This window comes from Piliocolobus tephrosceles, chromosome 3 (genome assembly GCF_002776525.5).
Source record: "Piliocolobus tephrosceles isolate RC106 chromosome 3, ASM277652v3, whole genome shotgun sequence".
NCBI classification, from domain to species: domain Eukaryota; kingdom Metazoa; phylum Chordata; class Mammalia; order Primates; family Cercopithecidae; genus Piliocolobus; species Piliocolobus tephrosceles.
The window spans coordinates 34,851,090-34,875,145 of record NC_045436.1 but is presented as its reverse complement, the minus strand read 5'-3'; the positions used below and the strand labels follow the sequence as shown (position 1 = coordinate 34,875,145).

Below are 24,056 nucleotides of genomic sequence, written 5' to 3'. Positions count from 1 at the left end.
ATGCCACCTTTTCTTTATCCAGTCTATCATTGATAGGCATTTAGGTTGATTCCATGTCTTTGCTATTGTGAATAGGGCTGCAAGGAACATACACAGCATGTATCTTTATAATAGAATGATTTCTATTCCTTTGAGTATTTACCCAATAATGGAATTGCTGAGTCAAATGGTATTTCTGCCTCTAGGTTTTTGAGGAATCACCACACTGTCTTCCACAATGATTGAACTCATTTACATACCCACCAACAGTGTAAAAGTGCTCCTTATTCTCTGCAACCCTGCCAGCAACTGTTGTTTTTTGACTTTTTAATAATAGCCATTCTGACTGGTATGAGATGGTATCTCATTGTGGTTTTAATTTGCATTTCTCTAATGATAAGTGATGCTGAACTTTTTTTCATACATTTGTTGGCTGTGTGTGTGTCTTCTTTTGAGAAGTGTCTGTTCATGTCCTTTGCCCACTGTTAATGGGGTTATTTGTTTTTCCTTGTAAATTCATTTAAGTTCCTTTGTAGACTCTGGATATTATACCTTTGTCAGATGGATAGATATCAAAAATTTTCTCCCATTTTGTAAGTTGTCTGTTCACTCTGATGATGGTTTCTTTTGCTGCGCAGAAGCTGTTTAGTTTAATTAGATCCATTTGTCAATTTTTTCTTTTGTTGCAATTGCTTTCTGCATCTTTGTCATGAAATCTTTGCCTGCGTCTATGTCCTGAAAGGCATTGCTTAGATTTTCTTCTAGGGTTTTTATAGTTTTGGGTTTTACATTTAAGTATTTAATCTATCTTGAGTTAATTTTTTATAAGGTGTTTCAATTTTCTTCATATGGCTAGCCAGCACTTCCAGCACCATTTATTAAATAGGGAATCCTTTCCCCATTGCTTGTTTTTGTCAAGTTTGTCAAAGATCAGATGGTTGTAGGTGTGGTCTGATTTCTGAGTTCTCTATTCTGTTCCATTGGTCTATGTGTCTGTTCTTGTACCAATATCATGCTGTTTTGGTTACTGCAGCCTTGTCATAGTAGACTACAAATCAATTAGTTTGAAGTCAGTTAGTGTGATGCCTCTAGCTTTCTTCATTTTGCTTAGGATTGTCTTGGCTATTCGGGCTCTTTTTTGCTTCCATATGAATTTTAAAATAGTTTTTATCCAATTCTGTGAAGAATGTCTATGGTAGTTTAATGGGAGTAGCATTGATTCTGTAAATTACTCTGGGCAGTATGGCCATTTTCATGATACTGATTCTTCCTATCAATGAGAATGGAATGTTCCTCATTTGTTTGTGTCCTCTATGATTTCCTTGAGCAGTAGTTTGTAGTTCTTCTTGAAGAGGTCCTTCACTTCCTTTGTTAGCTGTATTCCTAGGTATTTTATTCCATGGGAGTTCATTCGGGATTTTGCTCTCTGCTTGCCTGTTGTTGGTGTACAGGAATGAAAGAGATTTTTGCACATTGATTTTATATTCTGAGACTTTGCTGATCTTGATTATCAGCTTAAGAAGCTTTTGGGTTGACATGATGGGGTTTGCTAGATATAAAATCATGTCATCTGCAAAGAAAAATAATTTGAATTCCTCTCTTCCTATTTGAATACCTTTATTTCTTTCTCTTGCCTGACTGCCCTGGCCAGAACTTCCAATAGTATGTTGAATAGAAGTGGTGAGAGAGGCCATTCTTGTCTTGTGCTGGTTTTCAAGGGGAATGCTTCCAGTTTTTGCCCATTCAGTATGATATTGGCTGTAGGTTTGTCATGTATGGCTTTTATTATTTTGAGGTATGTTCCTTCAATTTGTAGTTTATTGATGGTTTTTAACCTGAAGCCATGTTACATTTTATTGAAGGCTTTTTCTGTGTTTATTAAGATAATCGTGGTTTTTGTCTTTAGTTCTGTTTATGTGATGAATCACGTTTATTGATTTGAGTATGTTGAACCTAGCTTGTATCCCGGGGATGAAGCCAACTTGATCATGGTGGATAAGCTTTTTGATTTGCTGCTAGATTCAGTTTGTCAGTTTTTTACTGAGGATTTTTGCATTGATGCTCATTAGACACACTGGCCTGAAATTTTCTTTTTTTTGTTGTATCTCTTCCAGGTTTTGATATTAGGATAATACTGGCCTCATAGAATGAGATAGGGAGGAGTTTCTCCTTTTCATTATTTTGGGGGATAGTTTCAGTTGAAATGATACCAGTGCTTCTTTGTACCTCTGGTAGAATTCAGCTGTGAATCTTTCTTGTCCTGGACTTGTTTTGGTTGGTAGGCTATTTATTACTGCCTCAATTTCAGAACTCATTATTGGTCTATTCAGAGATTCAATTTCTTCCTGGTTCAGTCTTGGGAGGGTGTTTGTGTCCAGGAATATACCCATTTTCTTCTAGATTTTCTAGTTTATGTGCATAGAGGTGTTTATAGTATTCTCTGATGACTGTTTGTATTTCTGTGGAGTCAGTGGTGATATCCCCCTTATCATTTCTGATTGTGTTTATTTGATTCTTCTCTCCTTTCTTCTTTATTAGTTTACTTAGTCATCTATTTTATTAATATTTCCAAAAATCCAGCTCCTGGGTTCCTTGATTTTTTTGAAGGGTTTTTCGTGTCTCTAACTCCTTCAGTTCAGCTCTGACTGTGGTTATTTCTTGTCTTCTTCTAGCTTTGTGGTTTGTTTGCCCGTGGTTCTATATTTCTGTTAGTTGGAAATTTAGATTGTTAACTTGAGATTTTTCTAGCTTTTTGATGTGGGCATTTAGTCCTTTAAATTTCCCTCTTAACACTGCTTTAGCTGTGTTCCAGAGATTCTGGTATGTTGTTGTTGTCTCTTTGTTATCACTAGTTTCAAAGAACTTCTTAATTTCTCCCTTAATTTCATTGTTGACCCAAGAGTCATTCAGGAGCAGGTTGTTCAATTTCCACATAGTTGTGGGGTTTTCAGTGAATTTCTTAATCTTGAGTTCTAATTTGATTGAGCTGTGGCCTGAGAGACTCTTTGTTATGATTTCAGTTCTTTTGCATTTGTTGAGGAGTATTTTACTTCTGATTATGTGATCAGTTTTAGAGGAATTGTTGTGTGGTGATAAGAGAAATGTATATTCTGTTGAATTTGGGTGGAGAGTTCTGTAGATATCTACTCAAGGTCCACTTGATCCAGAGCTGAGCTCAGGTCCTGAATATCTTTGTTAATTTTCTCCTTCTATGATTTGTCTACTATTGTCAATGGGGAGTTAAAGTCTCCCATTATTATTGTGTGGGAGTCTAAGTCTTTTTGTAGTTCTCTAAGCATTTGATTTATGCATCTGGGTGATCCTGTGTTTGACGCATGTATATTTAGGATAACTAGCTCTCCTTCTTGAATTGAACCCTTTACCATATTAGGTAATGCCCTTCTTTGTCTTTTTTTGCTTTGTTGGTTTAAAGTCTGTTTTGTCAGAAACTAGGACTGCAATCCCTGACTTTGCTTTCCATTTGCTTGGTAAATTTTTCCTCCATCCCTTTATTTTAAGCCTATGTGTGTCTTTGCACATGAGATGGGACTCTTAAAGATGGCATACTGATGGGTCTTGACTCTACCCAGCATGCCACTCTGTATCTTTTAATTGGGGCATTTAGCCGACTTACATTTAATGTTAGTATTGTCACGTGTGAATTTGATCCTGTCATCATGATACTAGCTGGTTATTTTGCAGACTTGATTATATGGTAGCTTCATAGCGTCACTGGTCTGTGTACTTCAGTGTGTGTTTTTGTAGTGGCTGGTAATGGCTTTTCCTTTCCATATTTAGTGTCTCTTTCAGGAGTTCTTGCAAGGGGAGCCTGATGGTGATGAATTCCCTAAGAATTTGCTTGTCTGAAAAGGATCTTATATCTCTTTCACTTATGAAAAGTTTGGTTTGGCTAGATATGAAATTCTGGGTTATAAATTCTTTTCTTTGAGAATATTGAATATTGGCCCCCAAACTCTTCTGGCTTGTAGGGTTTTCACTGAGAGTTCCACTATTAGTCTGATGGAATTCCCTTTGTAGGTGACCTGGCTTTTCTCTCTGGCTGCCCTTAACATTTTTTCTTTTATCTCGACCATGGAGAATCTGATGATTATACATCTTTTGGTTGATCTTCTTGTGAAGTATTTTACTAGGGTTCTCTGCATTTCCTGAATTTGAATGTTGACCTGTCTTGCCAGGTTGTGGAAGGTTTTCTGGATGATATCCTGAGGTATGTTTTCCAACTTGGTTCCATTCTCTCTGTCTTTTTCATGTACCGTAATCAGTGGTAGGTTCAGTCTTTTTATGTAATCCCATATTTCTTGGAGGATTTTTTCATTATTTTTTCTCTATTGTTGTCTGCCTGTCTTATTTCAGAAAGACAGTCTTCAAGCTCATATTCTTTCCTGCACTTGGTCTATTCTGCTATTGATACTTATGACTGCATTGTGAAGTTCTCATGTTGTGTTTCTCATCTCTATGAGGTTGATAATGTTTCCTTACTGGCTATTCTAGCTATCAGCTGCGGTATTATTTTATCATGATTCTTAGCTTCTTTGTATTGCATTACAACATGCTCCTTTAGCTCAGCAAAGTTCATTATTCCCCATCTTCTGAAGCCTATTTCTGTCAGTTCAGCCATCTCAGTCTCAGCCCAGTTCTGTGTCCTTGCTGGAGAGGTGTTGCAGTCATTTGGAGGAGAGGAGGGACTGTGGCTTTTTGAGTTTTCAGCATTTTTACATTAATTCTTTCTCATCTTTGTGGGCTTATCTACCTTTGATTTTTTGAGGATGCTGACCTTTTAATGAGGTTTTTTGGGGTCTTTTTTGTTGACGTTATTGTTGTTTCCTTTTTTTTTTCTTTTAACCATCAGGCCACTCTACTGCAGGGCTTCTGCCATCGGCTGGAGGTCTGCTCCAGACCCCAGTTGCCTCAGGTTCTCTGGTACCTGGAGGTATCACTAGTAATGGCAGCAAAACAGAAAAAATGGCAGCCAGCTCCTTCCTCTGGAAGCTGCATCCCAGGGGGCTACTGACCTGTTGTGAGCCTGCACATACGTGTAGGAGGTGGCTAGAGACCCCCATGGAAGGTCTCACCCTGTCTAGAGGAATGGGATCAGGGACGCACCCAAAGAAGAAGTCTGACTGCTTTTTGGTAGAGAAGGTGTGCTGTATTTAGGGGGGACCCTTCCTTATCCATCTGCCTGCATTCTCCAAAGTCAGCAGTTTGGAGCAGCTGAGTAGACTGGACTGCAGAGATGGCAGTTGCCCCTCCCCTTGGGAGGTCCATCCGAGGAGAGATCAAAGCTCTCCATAGAACCTGGGCTGGAGTGGTCAAAGCCCCTGCAGGGAGGTCCCTCCCAGTGAGGAGAAATGGATCAGGGTCCTGCTTAAATCAGTCTGGCCACGATTTGGAAATTGTGGGGGACCCTTCCTTGTCAGGATCTTCTGTATTCTCCACGGCTGGCAAGCTGGAACAACTGAGTCTACAAGCCAGAGAGACGGTGGCCATCTCCCTACCTTGCCGAACTCAGACAGTCTCAGGCAGACTCCAGCCCACTGCTGTTGGCTGGCTGGGATTTCAAGCCAATGGGTCTTAACTTGTGAAGTGTGTAGAAGTGAGGCCCACAGAACTTCTCTGCCTAGCTCCCTGGATTCAGCTCCCTTTCTAGGGATATGTACAGACGGATTTCCCACCTTGCCAGGGACCCTGGGGCTTCAGTATATAAAACTCTTGGGTCTCTGTGTGTGCCTGAGTGGCTGCTCTGCCAAGACTCCACACAGCTCTGTGTATCGGACCTAAGGCCCTGATGGTGTGGGCTCAGGGAATCTCCTCATCCGTGGGTTCCAAAGATCCATGGGAGAAGTGTGGTTTTCTGGGCAGTGTTGCATAATCACTCACTGCTTCCTTTGGCTGGGTGGGAATTCCTTTAGCTCCTTGCCACTCCTGGGTGGCCTGTCGCCCTTGTATGCTTTTATTCGTTCTCTATGGGTGGAGCTGTTCGCCTAGTCAGTCCCAGTGCGAGAACGTGGATGTTTCAGTTGAAGGTGCTGAATTCACCCACCTGTTTTTACTCCTCTCTGTGAGTGCTGCTGACCGCAGCTGCTTTTAATTGGCCATCGTGGATCCCTCCTGGAGTTTGTATTAATTCTTCAGTTTATTCCTTCAATGCCACCCACTCACCTGAAAAACTAGGCAAAGTCTTCAACTTCTTTGTCATTAGTCAGAAAACTCCTAAAATTATTCATGCATTTTTCTGAAGGTTTCTGGAACATGTAGTTACTCTTTCAGGCTTGACTGCATTAGATACTCATAGGAAAGGTTTATTTTGTGGAATGGCAGGCAGAATCACCAGGTTGTTTAAGTTGTTCTCTCTCACTTTTTCTTCTCAATGTGCATAATTGAATTTGCTTAGATTGAAAGTATAGTGATTCTATTGCTTATGAAATAATGTTGAAAGTTATAATGTCCTGCATACAGATAAATGCTATTATTGTTGATGCTATTATGAAAAAGTCTTTCTCTGAAAAAAGAAAAGTGTGTAGAGACCCCAGAAAGGCATCTTTGGGGTCAGACTTTTAGGATCAGAACTTTTAGTTCAGACTTTTAGGATGAGAAAGTGCTTCTACTTTATGTGTAGCTGATATGTACCCAGAAAATGCTATAGTATAGTTGCTTTCCACTAGCCTGAACCAATGAGCATCAGCCCCTGCCCAGAGAGAGGCAGTAACTAGGGCTAGCAGCTAGAGGGAAGAAGTGGTAAGTGGGTGAGTACGTCAGTTGGGTCCTCTGGAGAGCAGGCACTGAGAAGCCAAGTCAAACTCTGCCTGAGGAGCTGTTCTGATAACTAAGCACCATGGGGCCATAGGGCCTGACCACTTCTGCTCAGCCTAAGTCTTCTGTAATGAACAATCTTTGCTCTGAAGATCCCTATTGGATCGTCTGGACTTCACCAGGCCTACATTGTGGTTTGAATCTCTTCAGCTGAGGCCAGATCCTAGAGACACTGCAGCTGGAGGCACTCTGCATGCTCTACAGATAAGCAACAAGTTCTTTTCTGATGTGAGATGTAAGTGGCACACATTCATAGCTGATGTGCCAGGGTCTCTGCCTAGGACTTGGGTCAATGTCAGGGGTTTGGTGTCTGAGAATAATGCAACAATGACTGGATGGCTACTTTAAACTGGGGGGCCTATAGGGTTAATTAAGATGGGGAATAATGGCCATTTGGTAAGTATTTGGGTTAAAGGAAGGATCCCAGTCTCTAAAACTATAGCTCCAATTTAGGACTACATCAGAAATAATTTGTTCTTGAGGCAAATTTACTGCAGTGTGGACACGGAGCTTCTTTACTTCCCACTGACAATGAAAAAAAATTGTCCCTGGAAGCAGAGATGGGGCAGAGACTTTAGGAAGGGGCAACCAAGTTACCTAACAATTAGAGGGAGGAAGATATCAGGCAGGGAACAGATATATTTAACAGAAAGCTTTCTGCTTGGTTGGAGTGCCTTGGCCAAAAGCATTCTTGTAAAATCCAACTTCATCACTTCCCCTGTACTACATGACCTCCCAGGGTCAGCATTCATTTATTGGATCAGCAAGATATTTGAGGCTAGCCCGTACTCTGGGACTCTTCTATAACTCCTCAATAATTGCCTTTTATTAAGAGCTAAAGCTGTATCAAGCATTTTTCAAATATTATCCATGGTGTTCACAACTATCATGATCCACGGTGTTATCTTCATTTGACAGAAGAGAGATCAGGTGACTTGTTCAAGATTACATGGAATATATATATGGTAGAGCCACAAACTTAGGCTTTTTCTATGACTGCTCTGGTTTTCTAATAGTTTATGAGTCACATAAACTATGGCATATAGCATATATTAATCAAGTCATTGCAAAAGTAATGAAGGAGGCAGTTGATGGCCCTTTATTATTCTGGGATTTGTACACCCAAGATAACATAATAGAGATGGAAACGAGGGAAGGGTGTTAAGAGATTGTCACTCTTATACAATGCATTTTACAGTTGTCCTGTGATATTGGCCCTTAAATGGTTCTTTAGTTAAGAGTAGAATCTATTGTTACTTCTACACCATTATATTTTCCTTCAAGATGTGCCCAAAGGCACATCTTCTTTGGGAGGCACCAAAACTAAAAATAAGATGATCTATATAGCATCTGTTCTCCTTCATATTACACTGGTCTTCAAGTTAAGTTTTGCTCACTGGGTAGCTTTCCTGTCACTGCTGTTTGCCCATGCCTGTGCATTTGAGCATCTGCTCCATGTTCCCACAGCCCCCACTAGTGGAAGTCCACAAGTGAATGGACTTCCAGGATTTATATTAAGATTTTGAAAATTATATTCTAGAACATGTTTCTAAATCAAGTGAAAACAAGATTGTGTGACCAAAAGTAATACATTAGTTCTGAAAATTGAAAAATGTAAATAGGGTATTTAAAAAATCTGTATTCTAATATTCATTACTTGATAAATATTACTCTATAGATATTTCTCCACAAAAGATGCACCTACTACAATTTCTAAATTACAAATAATAAAAGCCAGTGGCTCTTTAATATCCACATCCTCTTATTTTGCAATATTTTTTAAAATAGGGGCCCTGTTAGTCCTTGTAGCTGCAGTGCCTATCAGCTAACCTGGTTCTTAATAGCATAGAGAACAAAACCCTTCACCATTGGAGAACTCAAAGAAAATAAACAGTAGTTGGTTCAAAATACCTCTTCACTGTTTCAGCTAGACCTGAAACTCAGGGTAAAAAAGTCACAGTCTGTAAATTTCCCCATGGATCAAATGTTTGATTTCTTGTTTTGAAAGGGTAACTAATACCCTATGAAAAATGGAGAGTGTCATTGTAAAATGGCACACATCTGCTTTCATTTAGATAATGACTTTTTATATTTACTCTTCTAAGTGAATGGCCTTCAGAGTTGGTTGTTTTAGAAGAACGTCATGCAGAACTGAAGTGTTTTCTCTGTTTATACTTTTATTTTGATTGGACTGAAAATATCTTCTTTGTGGTCATTTAGCTTATCAAACTTCTGTCAAGGTTTGTAATCTGTTTTTTGAAAATGAACTAATAAGTCCACAGGGCTCAGTGGGCAGTGCCTATGTCCCCTTTCCAGGAAAGGAAATGCCCTAAGTGAGGGCTGGTGTCCAAAAAGTTCCCAACATCTGGGGTCCATTTATCAGGGACCTCATTTGATGTGTTATTACTGAATATTAAATATTTGAATATTACCTCTGTCCTAAACCAGCACACAACACTCATTCCCTCAGTTACTGAGAGGTTGGTGGTTCAATGCTCTCAACTGAGTCCCTCTCCAGGAAGCTGGAGAGAATAGCCTGGCCTAAAGTTATACCTTACCTGCTTCCCAGTTAGCCTGAGTCTAATGACTGGCCCAAGACAGAATATAAAGGCTTGAATCCTTGACTCAACTTGAGGTTAAGCTGAAGGGCTATCCCAGCCCTGGAGCTCCCAGCAGGATCATCTGGAGCCTCTGTGTGACTACAGTGCAGTTCATCTACCCACTCTGTCCAGTTCTAATTCCTTCCTCCTCCTCAGCTCTTGAGCCCAAGAGCCCTTTTCAATAAACTTCCTCAGTATATGTTTCCCAGAGAATTCAAACTTCAACATTCACAGTATAATGTTGGGCAAATATAGCAGTAGTATGCATGTAAAGGACTCAGTTGGACACAATAAGGCTTTATAACTACACAAAACAAATGAATTGATATAGGGAGCTGAAGGCCTGTGGGACGTGACCAAACTCAGCATTCCACTGGAGGCTATATGATCAAACAGCAAACTGTTTATCATGAATGCAGAATGTGGGCAAACTCATGACTGCACCTGCCTCCAGAAGATTTGCTGAGGGCAGTCATTCCCTGGCATCATGCTCCTTGAGGTTATCTACTGGAATACCTGGAGACGACTGTTCAAAGAATGCAATCGTGCAGGCCTGCACTGAGTCAAGCAGCTGACCACAACCACCCCTTTCTCCCTATCTCCTTTACTCAATAAATATGAAGGGCTATCGAAGCTCAGGGCTCTTGTTCACTAGAAGCACAGAGCCTCCTGACCCCTTCTTCCAAATATACTCTTTTGTCTTTGTCTTTATTCCCACATTTGTCCTCCTTTGTTCAGTCCAGCAAGCTCTGTGGCAAATTGATAATTCATATGAGAACATTTGCCACCCTGTATGTGAAGCAGGTTGAAGGGAAAGTGAAAGGGAAGTTGCTTTTTTTTTTTTTTTTGAGACTGAGTCTCACTCTGTTGCCCAGGCTGGAGGGCGGTGACATGATCACAGCTGAGTGCAAGCTCTGCCTCCCGGGTTCAAGCGTTACTCCTCCCTCAGTCTTCCCAGTAGCTGGGATTACAGGCACATGCCACCATGCCCAGCTAATTTTTGTATTTTTAGTAGATACGGGGTTTTACCATGTTGCCCAAGCTGGTCTCAAACTCCTGACCTCAAGTGTGAGAAGCTCCCAAAGTGCAAGGAGCTACATTTAATACATACACAACTACTTATTTCCCTCTCATCTTTACTGAGGTATGATTGACAAAAGTAAACTGTATATAACTAATGTGTACAATGTGAAGTTTTGATATATGTACACATTGTAAAATGATTACCACTATCAAGTTAATTGACATAACCATCACCTCACGGAGCTACCTTTTGTAGTGTGGTTAGAACACTTATGATCTACTCTCTTAGAAAATTTGAAGTCTATAATTTGATGTTATTAATTATAGTCACCATGCTGCACTATTAGGTCTCCAGAACTTATTCATCCTTTATAAATAAAACTTCATACACTTTGACCAACATCTCTTCATTTCCCTCTCTGCTCTATGGGTTCTACTTTTTTAGATTCCATATATAAGTGAGATCATGTAGTACTTGTCTTTTTGGGTCTGGCTTATTTCACTTAGCATAATGTCCTCTAGGTTAATCCATGCTGCCACAAATTACAGAATTTAAAAAAAATTTTTTAGGTCTGAATAAAATTCCGTTAGAAATATACATCCCTGTTTCCTTATCCATTCATCTGTTCATGAGCACTTAGGTTGATTCAGTATCTTGGCTATTGTGAACAATGTTGCAATGAACATGGGAGTGCAGATATCTGTTTGAAATACTGATTTTTTTTTCCCTTTGGAAAATATACTCAGAAGTGGAATTGCTTGATCATACGATAGTTCTATTTTTCATTTTTAAAGAAACCTCCATAGTGTTTTCTATAATGGGTGTATCAATTAACATTCTCGCCAACAGTGCAAAAGAGTTCCCTTTTCCTTACATCTTCACCAACACTATCTTTTTTCTTTTTGGTAAGAGCTATTTGAACTAGCGTGAGGTGATACCTCATTGTGATTTTGGTTTTTATTTCCCTGATGATTAGGGATGTTGAACATTGTTTCACCGACTTGGTGGCTGTTTCTGTGTCTTTTGAGAAATATCTATTCTGATCCTTTGCCCGTTTTGAAATCAGTTTATTTGTTTTCTTGCTGTCAAGCTGTTTGAATTCTTTATGTTTCAAATATTAACCTCTTTTTGAATATATGCCTTGCAAATATTTTCTCCCATTAAGTAGGCTATCTCTTCACTCTGTTGATTGTATCTTTTTCTGTGCAGAAGGTTTTTATTCTCATACAATCCCATTTGTCTATTTTTGCCCGTGTTTTTGGCATCATATCCAAAACCTCATTGCCCAGATCAATGTCAAGAATGCTTTCCCCTGTTTTCTTCCAGTAATTTAAAAATTTCAGGTCTTATGTTTACGTCTTTAGTTGATTTTGGGTTGATTTTTTAACATGGTGTGAGATAAGTTTCAATTTCTCAATAAGGTGAAATATGGTTCAATTTCATTCTTCTGCATGTGGTTATCCAGTGTTCTCTATGCCATTTTTAAAGAGACTATCATTTCCCCATTGTGTGCCCTTGGTAACTCTGTCAAGAATTAATTGACTAAAAATAAGTGGAATTATTTCTGGACTACTTTGTTCCATTAGTCTATGTGTCTATATTTATGCCAGTACCATACTGTTTTGATTACTATAGCTTTGTAGCATATTTTGAAATCTGGCGGTGTGATACCTTAAGCTTTGTTCATTTTTCTCAGGATTGCTTTGGCTATTTGAAGTCTTTCAGTATTCCACATGAATTTTAGAATTTATCTCTGTGAAAAATGTCATTGGGATTACATTGAATCTGTAGATCGCTTTGTGTAATATGAGCATTTTAACAACATTAAAAATTCTAATTAATTAACATGGAATATCTTTCCATTTATTTGTGTCTTCATCAATTTCTTTTATCAATATGTTATCGTTTTCAGTATACTGATCTTTCACTTCTTTGGCTAAATTTATTCCTTGGTATTTTTATGGTACTATAATTAGGATTGTTTTCTTAAGGTTTTTCAAGTAATTTGTTGTTAGTGAAGAGAAATACAACTCATTTTTGTGTGCTGATTTTATATTCTAAAGCTTTATTGCATTTGCTGATTAGTTATAAAGATCTTTTGTGGAGTCTTTAGGGTTTCCTATCTGCAAGATCATGTCACCTAGAAACAGAGACAATTTTACCTTTTTTTTTTTTTTTTCCAATTTGTATACCTTTGTGTTTTTGTTTGTTTGTTTTCTTGCCTAATTGCCCTGGCTAGGACTTCTAGTACTATACTGAATAGAAGTGGCAAGAGTGAGTATCTTTGTCTTATTCCTGATCTTAGATGAAAAGCTTTCAACTTTCCAGCACTGTGTATGATGTTAGCTGTGGGCTTGTCATATATTGATCTCTATTATGTTGAGGTACATTCCTTCTATAACTAATTGGTTGAGAAGTTTTATCATCAAAGGATGTTGAATTTTGTCAAACGAGTTTTCTGCTTCTGTTGAGATGATCATGTGGTTTTTGTTCTTCATTTTGTTAATGTAGTGTATCACATGTTTTAATTTGTGTATATTGAACCATACTTGCACCCTGGAGATAAATCCTACTTGATCATGGTGTGTGCTTCTTTTAGTGTGCTGTTGAATTTGGTTTGCTAGTATTTTCTTGAGGATTTTTTCATGAAAATTCCATGAACAGTATCAGGGATACTGGCCTGTAATTTAATTTTTTTGTAGTGCCCTTTCTGGCTTGATATCAGTGTAATGCTGGCTTTTTAAGATGAGTTAAAAGCATTTCCTCCTCTTCAATTTTTTGGAAGAATTTGAAAAGGATTGGTGTCAATCCTTCTTTAAATGTTTGGTAGAATTCAACCTGGGCTTTGTTGGGATTATACTGTATTCTAATGTTTATATGAATAACTAGATTAAATATGTTGATTCAATCTATCTATTCATTATTGTATATTCAGATTTTGTATTTCTTCATGATTCAGTCTTCATAGGTAGGATATTTGTAGAAATGTATCCATTTTTTCTAGTTTATCCAATTGTTAGTGTATACTTCATAGTATTATCCAATAATTCTTTATATGTGTGTGATATTTTTTGTTTTGTTGCCTCTTTCATTTATAATTTGCTAAATTTGAGTTTTCTCTTTTTCTGTTTTTATTCTAGCTAAAGTTTTGTTAATTTTATTTGTCTTTTGTTTGCTCTTAGTTTTATCAATCGTTTCTATTTTGTAAGTATCTGTTTCATTTGTTTCTGCTCTGCTCTTTATTATCTCCTTCCTTTTGCTAACTTTGGGCTTAGTTTGTTCTTTTTCTAGGTTTTTGAGGTGCAATGGTAGGTAGACTTGAGATCTGTCTTATTTATTTATTTATTTATTATTTGTCTCATTTATTTATTTGTCTGTCTCATGGGGATCCTACTATGTTGTCCAGGCTGAAGCATACTGGCTCTTCATAGGGGCACATAGTACACTACAGCCTTAAACTCCTGGGCACAAGTGATCCTCCCACTTCAACCTCCAGGTAGCTGGGACTACAGGCACATACAACTGTGCCTGGCTTTCTGTCTTTTTTTAATGTAGGCTATGAACATTTTTATTATTACTATTTTTGCTGCATTCCACCTTCGTTTGTCTCAAAATGTTTTAATATTCTTTTTAGTTTCTTCTTTGGCCCATTGATTATTCAAGAGCATGTGGTTTGATTTCCAAATATTTTCAAATTTTCTAGGCTTCCTTCCTCTTATTGATTTCTAATTGCATATCATTGTGGCACAAAAGGTACTTGATATGATTTTAATCTTCTTAAAGCAGCTTAGACTTAATTGGAGAATTTAATATATTTACATTTAAAGTAATTATTGATAGGTAATGAATTACTATTGCCATTTTGTTAATTGTTGTCTGACTATTTTGTAGCTCTTTTGTTTCTGTCGTCCTATGTAATTTGATAATATTTTGGGCAGGTTTGCTTTTATTCCTTTTGATTTTTTGCTGTATTTGCCATCTGTTTTTTTTTTTTTTTTTCTTTGTGGTTATCATAGGATTTATATAAAACTTCTTATAGCAGTCTGTTTTAAACTGATAAGTTTGATGGCATACATAAAAACACTTTAACTTATCTTCCTCATTTTATATTATTGATATCATAATTTTCATCTTATGTATCACTTCACAAATTATTATAACTGTAATTATTTTTAGCAGAAACCATAACATTTTCTACTTCCATAGTATCTTTTAATCTTATACTAGAGTGGAAAGTGATTTATGCATCACTATTACAGTATAGAGTATTCTGAATTTGTCTATATTCTTATCTTTACCACAAATTTTATACTTATATATGCTTTCATGTTGGTAGCATCCTTTTATTTCAACTTGAAGAATTGAAATTTAGCACTTCTTGTGAGGCAGGCCTAATGGTGATGAGCTGTCTCAGCTTTTGTTTATCTGGGAGGCTTTATATCTCATTCATTTCTGAAGGATAGCTTTACTGGGTATAGTATTATTCTTGCTTGGTCATTTATTTATTTTTCTAGTACTTTGAATATATATCATCTTGCTCTATCCTGGTCTGATGAAAAACCTGCTGATAGTCTATGGAGGTGCACTTGTATGTGATGATTTGCTCTTCTTTCACTGCTTCAAAATTTTTTCTTTGACTTTTGAGAATTTGATTATAATGTTATGTTGGTGAGACTCTTTTTATGTTTAATCCATTTGGGGTTCTTTGGGACTCACGGAGCTGTATTTTCATTTCCGTCTCTACATTTGGGAACTGTTCTATTATTATTTCTTTAAATAAGTTACATTTCCCTTTCTCTTTCTCTGATCCCTTTTGGAATGTTATAATTCACATATTGGTGCATTTGATGGTGTTCAAGAAGTCCCACTTTCTTCACTCTTTCTCTCTCTCTCTCTCTTTTTTTTTTTACTTCTCTGACTGGATTATTTCAAATGGCCACTGATTGTTTCTTCTGCTTGGTTGAGGCTGCTGTTTAAACTCTCTAAATTTTTAAGTCTAGTTGTGTTATTTAGCTTCTGAACTTTGTTTCTCTTTTATGGTTTCCTTCTCTTTGTTAAGCTTCTAGTTTTTTTCATGTATTATTTTTCCAATTTTGTTTACTTAATTATCGGTGTTCTCTTGTAGCTCATAGAGTTCCTTTAAGACAATTATTTTGAATTATTTGTCAGAAAGTTTGTAGATCTTCAGTTCTTTAGAGTCATTTACTGGTGCTTTATTTTGTTCCTCTGGTATATCATGTTTCCATCATTATTTGTGATTCTCATGACCTTTTATTGGTATCTGCAAATTTGAAGAAGTAGACACTTCTTCCAATCTTTACAGACTGCCTTCAACAGGCAAAGCCCTTCACCACTCAGCTTGACCAGAGTCTGTGTGGGCTGGTTGGTATGGTCCATGTGCAGGCCTTGCTACTAATGTCCTCAGGCAAATTAGCCTGGTGCCTTGCTCAGTGGGTGGACTTGGTGTCTGAGTCCATGGGTATGGGGTTGGAGCCTGCTTCTATGGGTGTGGTCCTGGATCCTGAATTTTAGGGAGTTGGTCTGGCACTGAGGACCATTGGGATGGGACTTACAGCTGATTTTCAGGGGAGGTCCTGGAGCACTGGTCTATATAGGTGAGCCTGAATCACAGGATTTGGGTCCACAGGGGATTGCCCAAATCCTGAGTCCATGGGGGCTGAGCAGGCACCGGGTCAGGTCTGGAGCCTGGGACATAGGGGCTGGCCTGGTGCTGAGTTAAGCTTGAAGCCTGGGTTCCCAGGGGCAAGTCTCAAGGTTGAAGTGGGCCTGACACTAAGGTAAGCCTAGAGCATGTGTTCCCTGCAGTTGGCCTGGTGCCAGGGTTCACTGAGGGCAGGTTGGTGCTGAGGTCCATGAAACTGAATGCTTACTTTACTCTCCTTCTTCCTTGCAGAAGGTATCTTTTCCTGTGTTCTACACTACACAACAATGCAGAAGGTATCTCTTTCTGTGCTGTGCTTTGCAGGCTTAGGGGAGGGCTGACTTGGGTAATGTGAAACTGTCCTTTCGTACCCTCTTCAAGGCATTTTTTTTTCTTATTTCTGTGTTCAACTCAGGTGACTAATCTGTCACCTGGATTTCTCAGCTCTTGTGAAAGTATTTTTTTGTTTGTGGATAGCTGTCCAAATTGATGTTTGTGTGAGGGAGTACTGGAAACTCCTATTCTTCCATCTTGCTGCTCTCACTCCATACATTGCTATATCTTCAAATTATGACGAATGGTCTATTGGAAATGGAATTTGACTAAGTCATGTGATCTGACTGGAGCAGGCTCTTTCTCTGTTTCTTTCCTTCTCTCCCTTTCTTCCTTCCTTATTTCTTTCTTTCCTTCCTTCCTTCCTTCCTCTCTCTCTCCTTCCATCTTTCTCTTTCTTTCTTTCCCTTCCTTCCTTTCTCTTTCTTTCTTTCTTTCTTTCTTTCTTTCTTTCTTTCTTTCTTTCTTTCTTTCTTTCTTTCTTTCTTTCTTTCTTTTTCTTTTATTCTTCTTTCTTTTTCCTTTTGTTACAAATATCACATAGCATTTATTGGAACTAACGGGGTAGACTGAGATATGGGAAGGACTCTATAGTGGAGCATGGCCACTCACCTTATAATTTTGTGTCCAGAGAAGCCCACCAAATCCCCTTCCAATAAGAAGGAAAACACTGGTTTGTCATTTCTTAAATTGTGAAGAGACAAGGAAAAATAGAGAATATTTTATCTATCTAAATTTGTCTTGCTAAGGGAGAAAAACAATTTGGTTTAGGCATTTTAGCTCTTTCCATAAATGAGTCTCAATTTTTATGTAAATTACATTTATATAATGGGATTGAGTCTCCAGATTGTTTTATGGTCTGTACTTTGATTTATTTCATTTGCAGACACTACAGAAAAGATGAAAAGATTAAGGATACTGATTGTTTTTTCTGTTATCAGTTATAAAAGTAGTGTAGATGCATTTCAATAACACACTCAAAGCAGACAACAAATGTGTGGGTTTAATGGAGAACTGGAAGTAAATGTGAAGTTTGAATTATATCCTAGTAAAGCTGCTTACCTTTGTAGTGTTTATTCTTTAAGCATTTTAAACAACTAGGGATGTATTTCATGTTGGCATTAATTCCAGGAGTCATTGCTTTTAGATACATGCCTCTACTTAAATCTTATTGAAGGTTTTATTACTCCTGAAGAGTGCCCATATTTTTATAATGTATGAAATAAGATTTATATAGGAATAACACAGAATTGAATTTTTTCTGCTAACCAGTAATCACACTCTTGTATTTATGTCATACTCTGTCTTCTTCTGATTAAGGCAAAACGCTGTCTTAAATATCTCCATTATTCTTTTAACTTTCCTAAAGGACACATTGGGCAAGTTTAAACTTTTTTCACTGTGAATAGAAAGTTAAAATACAAAAGGTGTTGCCATCACAACACATATTTTGTTGAAATGCAATAAGTTGTCATCATACTTGGTGGCTACCAGAAACGTAAGAGGAAAAGCAAAACAAAAACAAAATTTAATCTATTTGAAGATCAGAATACAGCAGAACCTCCTTAAAGCTAGTGTTATTAATTCTCTATTTGTGATCATTTGACTTGGACTGATTTGAAACTTAGGTTTTGGTTCTTTGTGGATACTGTTCTAGAAACCTGTTTCTGGGGAACACATTTAAGTTGCCCAAGAAGAAACATTGAAAATGGATCTTAATAGTTACTGGTGAATCTTTTCCTTAAAGAAGACCTGCCATAAACTGTACTTGAAACTATAATGTGAGCAGTGAGTCCCAGTAGCTGAAAGTTTAAAATATACTACAAACAGGGCTTGAAAAAAATTCTGAGTCTATTAATATTTTTGGCTCCAGTTTTCTCCTCTGCTAAGCAAAAAGGTGGGAGGGAAGCAGTAGGTACTCAGAGTAGTAAAGAATATCTTGAAAAGTATCAAGAGTCTTGGGAGCCTGGAAAAACTGTTGTGAAAATGAGGACTGCAGACTCACAGTGTCAATGAAGGCTCCATCTTTTACTACTAATTGTATGCAGCAGGATGAAAATAAAGCCGACTTTAATCAGTTCTCCAGGCTCTTTAATTCTTTATAGTTTCTTGAATTCATAAACGTTCTTTGATGCTTTTTTTTTTTTTTTTTTTGTATTTTTAGTAGAGACGGGGTTTCACCATGTTAGCCAGGACGGTCTTGATCTCCTGACCTCGCGATCCACCCGCCTCGGCCTCCCAAAGTGCTGAGATTATAGCCATGAGCCACCGCGCCCAGCCTCTTTTATGCTTTTTTGTGGAACTAGCTTAGTAAGTTGGGCAAGTAGAAAGGGGCCTCTGAAAGAAACCAAACACTGTTTTACTCTGCGGTCAAGTCCTTTTGCTTTGTTTTGCACAAACTTTGTCTCTCTCTCTCTCTCTCTTTCCCTCTCTCTCTCTCTCTGGACAAGCATTTCTTGTGAGCCAGGATAGCTTTGGCTCTAGGCATCCTATGTCAGAGAGGTCTGGGGAAGCTTTGGACAAAGAAGCTGTGAATGGAGTCAAAACATGTAAACCTTTTTAGCTAGCAGAGTTACAGCGTGGTTATCTGAACAAGTGTCCTTCTAACTGAAATCAGTATCACAATGACACACTTTAGCCATATTAAATCCAAACTCTCTAAAGGCTCCAGGAAGTTTTCTTAGAACTTCACACTCTGTTGCAAGTAATAAATGTCGCAAGTTGTCAATAAAACCTTTCTAGTTACAATTAACATCTATGATGCTTATGGAAAGAGAAAATTCAAATATTCTCTATTTGATGTCCCCCTTATTAACTCTTCAGAGAGGAGTTAAGGCAAGAAATTTCACTTTTCAAAAGGAGAAATGTGCAATTGCTAGAATATTATGGGAGTAATTCTTTCCCCTAAAGCTGGTATGTGTTAAGTGGGTTACATGGATGTAGTCTCTCTTTTGTGTGTCTGGATTTAAGAGTCTGAGCTCAAGCAATCCTAGCTAGCCCTAACTTCAACGGTTTTCTACATGCAAACAAGTCTATTGCTACTACATTAGTCTGGGAAATAAAGGGTGGGTGGCCTGGGTTGCTGCCAATAGAGATATTGGGTAATATGCTTCTTGCCCATTGCCTGCACCTACAATATTACTGGCTCTATGGGATATGAGTTTTTTCCCACCCCACCCCGCCCCACTGGAGTTTTAGGATTTAAGATTTGAACCAGGCCTTGGCGGGAAGGAGGACTCCTAAATCTCTAATCTAGGCAAAAAAAAAAAGAAAGAAACATGCTGCATCTCTTTGCCCTATTTGTATACAACTATATCCTCTCCAGGGAGAAGGTGAGAGTAGGCCAGCCGGTATTCCACTGTGACCCAGAGGACAGAGAATCAGGCGAACCTGCCTCTGCCACTGTAGTGAATGATTTAAACAAGTTATTTCATCTGAGCTTTAGTTTCCTAATCTGTCAACTAGCTGGGAAACATAATTTTGTTCTGAGAATTTATTGAGATTAAAAAGGTGTCTAGTACAGTGCAAGACAGAGAACTGCAGCTGTGATTATGGAAAGAGAGAATGAAATGAGCATATCTTAGAAGAAAAAAAGCTTTGGCTGCAATTAGATTCATTATGCAGAAGTGTACTTTCTGCCTATTTGTAAGTTTTTAGCATCCAGTTGGCAAAGCCCAGGAGAAAGTACTCAGGAGTGCAGGAGCTCAGAGGGGTGAGGAGAAAGGCAGAGATGGGGACTGTGATGCAGATGTTCTCCTAAGGCAGAAGTCGGCAGCAGTAGCTAAGTTGGACTAGCGTGATTGCTTTATGGAGTTACTGAGATTGAAGTAAAGAAATAGGGCTATATATCAAGTTCAAATGGTGAGACAGAGTGAAAGTAAGAGAACGAATAGCTTATGATGGTTATCATTTCATGGCATGTTTACCACCTGCTGAGGGTAGATTTTTTTTAAAGTGGTTTAAAATGTACAAGACCTGACAGACCTGTTGAAACTTTTTTTTTTTTTTTTTGAGACAGAGTCTCACTGTGTTGCCCAGGTTGGGGTGCAGTGGCACGATCTCGGCTCACTGCAACTTCCACCTCCTGGGTTCAAGTGATTTTCCTGTCTCCCGAGTAGCTGCGACTACGGGCATGCACCACCACGCTCGGCTAATTGTTTTTTTGTATTTTTAGTAGGGGCGGGGTTTCACCATGTTTGCCAGGCTAGTCTCGAACTCCTGACCTCAAATGATCCACCTGCCTCGGCCTCCCAAAGTGAAACTTGTAAGTCTCTTTAGTAGATAGTCCCCATAGAATGTGACTGGGCTGCCGGCCCTGCAGATGAGGTCTCCCTCTTGCAGTGAACAGCATGAGAGTCTTCCCAGCAGTCATTCATACTCCTCCCCACCTCGTGTAGCACCCATGTAGTTTGGATGGAGTTAGTCCCATCCAGGCTGGCTTGATTCAAATCAAGCAGGCTATCCAACTCTTCTTGCCGCACTTCTGGTAATTTATGTTTAAGCCAGTCACTACAAGGTATGCCCCTAGCCATAGGGATTAATTTGGGGTCGTCCGATCACTGAATATCTGAGGAATTGTGTTCAATGGTTGTGAAAATCAAGCTCTCTCTCCTGACTGGTAGGTGGGGAGATGTAGTAGCTTTCCTACAGCTATGGCAAGCCAGCTATGGGATGGAGCTGTCTGTGAGGGATGCTGTGTTCTTTATATCAGTGCTTAAACCTACTCTGAAGGGCACTATTCATCTGAACTTTCCAATAAGGTGGGCTTTATTGTTGAATATAGTTTGACACTTATTCATAATTGCAGTTGTGAACATCTTAATGGATAGAATGGTATGTGTCTCTGTGCACACTAGATTTCGGGAACTCCTCACTATGTACAAGAGTGCTAGTTTGAACTAATGTACCATCAATAAGGTTGCCATAAAGAGAAAGGAAGATGCACAAAAATTTATGCTGCAAGGGGTTGAATGGGTTATAGTGAAACAGAAAACCTGACCCTTGCAAAGATGCCAGACAGTTCAAAGACTTAGAAAGGAAACTGCTTTTGTAAGTACACTAAAGCAAAGGAGCTACTGAAATATAACTATTTGGGAGAAAAAGAAGACTTATTTTAAGGCTTGGCTTTGCGGTTTTAAGTTGTAAACCTCCTTGTCTACCAAAGAGTTCAGTACAATACTTTCAACAAAGAGCCTTGTGCAGAGTTTTTGTGGCAAAGAAGAAGCAGTTCTGGGTTTTACATCCAGGTTGACATGGTACAGAATAAGATTAAAATGATTCATAAGTTAAAACAGGAGCTCAGAAACAGAGGTTAACCTGAATCCATAAGATTCCGTTTTTCTGAATGCTTGGAGTCACTAGAGGAATTACAATCTCCAATCTCCCATGGAGATGTGAATTGTGGGATGTGATTCAAGCCTATTTTATTTGACTGGCCAAAGACAGGATTTTGGGGATGAAAACACTTTTAAGTCATATGCAAAAGGAAAAAATTACAGTATACATTTTTTCCCATTTATGTGGATGCCAAATAAAATTAAATCCAGCCTGAGGAAGATTAGCAGTACTTGTATTTCCAATTCCAAATCAGATTTGACAAAAAACTAGTTATTATAATTAAAATTAACAATTTTGATTTGAATATTTTATCAGTCATATTGTTTTAAGCCATCTCAGTAGTCGCTTTAGGCATGGGTGCCAGCAGTTGCCTGGATGCACATTTGTCTGTGTTCTTATATTGGTTGCAAGCCCATCCCTTGTGTTTCATACTAGAAAAGTGGTCATCCCTTTGTGAACCTAACGCTCTGAGGTTGGGTTTACTCTGTACCAGAGGTACCTCTGAATTTATTCTATACATATAAAAAGATTAGTTCTTACCTAGAACAAAGAAGTCGGAAAGGAAACCGTCAAGAGTTGCAAAGTATAGCTTTTCAAATTTATTTTCAGATTTTATGCATAAAAGAGAAGCCGATTATATTTTTTCTACATTACTGGCATCACATAATATATTTTCCATAAAAAAGTTAAAATAGAAATGGAAATTGGAATGAAAGTTATTTATTAACCAAATTCAAATTGGGACCTTATAGCAGGAAATAAGGAAAAAAAAGAAGAAGAAATTCCAGTCACACTTAGCCAAGATCTCTTTGGCTCAATCAAGATTGTGCTGAGGATGCTTTGAGGGTAGCATGAGTCATAAATGGAGGCTAAAGGGGTTACCATCTTGTCACCCAAGCCAGCCTGAAGCCACTCTGCCTCTCACTCTCAGGACCTTCTGTGCTTTTCTCCCTGACTCACAAGTTACTTCTTCATGAACAGAGTGTCATGAAGAAGTAGGGAGGGAGGTGGGTGAACGGAACCCAGAGATTGGTTAAACACATGGCAACACATCTGTAAACCAAAAGTAAAATTCTAAGCTCCCAACTGACTGAATGAATCCTCTTCTCAGCCAAAAGTATTCCAAAGGAAACTGAAAAAGTAATTCAGGCTGTGATGGGAAGTGGGGGTCAGACATGCCTCATTATACTCTCCTTGCTTTGAAGTTTAGGCATAGCTGACCAGCATTAACATTAAAACAGAGATATTATGACTGACAGAACAGACTGTATACAGCAATAAGATACCAAATTTTAACCTGACTGTAGTAGAGCATCACATGACAGATAGCAGGCCCTAAAGGAAATCAAAGTATTTTACCCCAATATATATTTCTTTGACATAGTTTGGAATGGCCTTATATGGCTGTCTCTTTGCATTCTGTAGAGAATCTCATTCCTTTTCTGGGGAGTCTGGCAACTTTTAAAGTTTGATTAGGCAACATTTGCCATATATTGTCCCTACAGGCAGTCACCTATGAGATTTCATCTACGAAATAAGAATCTTAGTCTCTATAACCCCTTGTCTTAACCCAGACACTCCTTTCGGTTGATTCCAGGTCTTTAGATAATAACATAACTTCTTCAACCAATTGCCAATGAGAAGATCTTTGAATTCACCTATGACCTGTAAGTGCCCCTGCTTGAGTTGTCCCACCTTCTGGACCAAACCAATGTACACACTACATGTATTGATTGATGTCTTATGTCTTCCTAAAATATATAAATCAAAACTGTAACCCAACCACCTCGGGCACATGTTCTCAGGACCTCCTGAGGCTGTGTCATGGGTCATAGTCCTCATATTTGGCTCAGAATAAATTTCTTTAAATATTTCATGGAGTTTGGTATTTTTCATCAACACATCTATACAGTAGATTCCAGTGAGTAACTTGAAATCATGTTGTCAAAGGTTGATGCAGGGAAAGCACAATAAATGAAAAAGATTACAGATAATATTATAGCACATTTGTATCCATAACACATATATTGTCATTAAGAGAAAAAAAAAGCATAGAAAGAAAACATACCAAAAGATTAGCAGTGATTTTTCTTTTATATGTTGAGATTATTACTGATTTTAAAAATAAAATCCTTTCTTCTTGGTTTTATATTTTTAAAGATTTCTTCATTGAAATGGGTATTTGTTGTGTATTTAGAAAGATATATAAATGTCATTTGGTTAGGATAAAATAATACTGAAAATGACTGTATTAAAAGAAAAACTTCAGCCCAATTAATTTAAAGCTGTT

At 38.1% G+C, this 24,056-nt stretch overlaps 1 long non-coding RNA gene across 2 annotated transcripts in view; it reads left to right on the top strand.

The window, feature by feature from the left end:
- The first annotated feature begins 6,771 nt into the window (after nucleotides 1–6,771).
- Nucleotides 6,772–24,056, top strand: part of LOC111553267 — a 128,223-nt gene continuing 110,938 nt past the window's right edge. For both annotated transcript variants that reach the window (XR_002734878.2, XR_002734877.2), the window contains exon 1: nucleotides 6,772–7,045. This is a non-coding gene — a long non-coding RNA (uncharacterized LOC111553267). The remainder of the gene's footprint in view (nucleotides 7,046–24,056) is intronic.